We start from the raw sequence: 2,500 nt of genomic DNA on the forward strand, positions 1-2,500 counted from the left end.
CAGCCACTTCAGCTCCCAACAGCAGGGGGCAGCAGAGAGGAGAACAATAATATATAATGACGATAACGATGATACGTTTTAAATTATGATTATAACAACTAAGACGCTCAGCAGTCGCTTTAGACCACAACAGCAGGGGCAGTAGAGAGGCAGAATACACAAGGTGGAGAACACTAACACTAAAACTAATAAAACCAACTAAGAAAACTATTACTACTACTACTACTACCGCTACTACTACTACTACTTACAATAGTATGATATTACTCATAAAAGTAGTGTCAGGCATTGTGGAGTTCTCTGACTACAGACACTAAAAACACTTTTAATGAATTATTATTTATTAAGTGTGTGTTACCTTGTCTGTCCTGTAGGTGGTGGTAGAGAGCCAGGCGATGGCAGCTTGGAGCTCTCTGACTGTGGACACTGAAAACACTTTTAATTAAATATTAGTTATTACGTTATTAGTTATGTAATTGTTATTCCCTTGTCTGTCCTGTAGGTGGTGGTAGAGAGCCAGGCGATGGCAGCTTGGAGCTCTCTGACTGTGGACACTGAAAACACTTTTAATTAAATATTAGTTATTAGTAGGGGTGGGCATAGATTCATTTTTTTAATCTAGATTAATCTCACTGTAATTATGAAATTAATCTAGATTAATCTAGATTAATCTATATCAAAATGGCTCATTCAGAATAGGCACGCTAGCAAAATAATGCCGAAAAAAACCTTGGGGTTTCTTAAGACAGATAACGCATTAGACCAGAGCTCATCTTTTTTTTCCAAAATGCATCTCATCTTCAAAAAATGGTTATGTTGATACTTGGTGATGAAAAAAATCACTGCAATATGTGTAAAGTGTGTCCAATATATTAGGAAGCATTTACAGTTATAAGATACTGAAATTTCAAAATGAACAGCGCTATAAATTGTAGAGGCAAATACAGATAAATATATCAAACATTTAGGCTATTTAAACAAAATTACCTCAACAATTCAGCATTTCTAATGGAGAGAGAGAGAGAGAGAGAGAGAGAGAGAGAGAGAGAGAGAGAGAGGAGCTGGAGCAAGAGAAAGAGAGAGTGGAGAGAGAGGGAGAGAGGGATAGAGGGATAGAGGAGAGAGTGTGAGAGAGAGAGAGAGAGAGAGAGAATCTGCCACTGACTGGTAAAAAGAGCAGCGGCTCCTTTAAGAGAGGGAGGAGCTCTGCACGCACTAGGCACAGCAGCCCTCAGCAGAGCCAGGCCACTCGCTATCTAGAACCTGCAGCACTGGCGCACGGCGATGTGGCCTAAACTTAACAATTGTTTTCAGAGTCAGAACGCCAGAGGAGTTACAACTCGAAATGAATTCAGTTTGCAAAAAAAATAAAAAAATAAATCAAGCGTGACAACCGCGATAATTATTACCGTTTGACATGAGAATATCTCACTGAGTCGCAAATGTGCGCGATTGCAACACAAACATTCAGTGAGAGTAGATATTGACAGTTTCAGTTTGACAATCTTCAAAATGCATATCACACGGAATGTTTTGCAATTATGGCACAGGCAAGATTTCTGGAAGTTGTTAAGGCTATGTGTTACATGCAATGTGTGAGGAAATGTAGGCTATGTCGGGCTGGTAGCTTACTCACACACAATGTCTCTCTATGTTCACCTTAAACAATAACGTCTCTTTAGTCTACCACTTGTGAAAAAGCACTCAAACAACACCTACCACGGCAGAGGGATTAATGTTTTCAGCATGCAAACACTTCATATTTAGTAGGTCTGCTGAAGCAGCAGGTGGAGAGGAGAAACGACTGGAGCGCAGTCTGAAAGCGTCTGTCAATTAAACGCTATGGTGACGTGCATACCCAAACTCCAAACCTATATTTTGAGAATAGATTAACGTGCGATATTTTTATTATCGCGCGACAAGAGTCTCACATTATCGCAGCACGTTAACGCCGATAACGGCCCACCACTAGTTATTAGTTATTACGTTTATTATATGGTTGTGACGTCATCGGTCGAATGCTCCATTCATTTCAACGGGGCTCCCCAACGTTCGCACGTCTGTTATTTTTCGATAACGGACGGGTTGGTCTATAACAGACCGCTGTCAATGGCAACAAGACTTTTCACTGCTAAAGCGACTTTTCAACAAGACTCTAATCTGCTGCTGTGATAGACAACACCTGTTGTCCTGGCTACCTAGCTGTTAGCGGTGTTCCACAACGGCACGGTTTTGTTTTGCGCAGCAACAATCTTTTGACATTAAAAACTAGACTTCACATTAAATAGGCCTAAAGAAATGTCCCCGCCATGTGTGAATCATTTAAGTATATCCATATAATAAGCGGGTTAACTTTCGGCGAGTCGGTCGCTTTGTGGAATAGCAGCACTTCAGAGAGAACAAGACCCCTCCGCTCCGCGTCGGGGTCTAAAGATTCTCTCTGTCGTGCTGCTATTCCACGGTAGCGACCTTCTCGCCGAAAGTTAACCCTTACTTATTT

General features: G+C 41.0%; 1 protein-coding gene across 1 annotated transcript in view; it reads left to right on the forward strand.

Moving 5' to 3' along the window:
* gpatch1 (G patch domain containing 1) overlaps window positions 1–2,500 on the forward strand; it is a 31,613-nt gene that overhangs the window by 13,669 nt on the left and 15,444 nt on the right. The gene's annotated exons all lie outside the window — the stretch shown is intronic.

Source organism: Engraulis encrasicolus, chromosome 23 (assembly GCF_034702125.1).
Source record: "Engraulis encrasicolus isolate BLACKSEA-1 chromosome 23, IST_EnEncr_1.0, whole genome shotgun sequence".
Classification (NCBI taxonomy): Eukaryota; Metazoa; Chordata; class Actinopteri; order Clupeiformes; family Engraulidae; genus Engraulis; species Engraulis encrasicolus.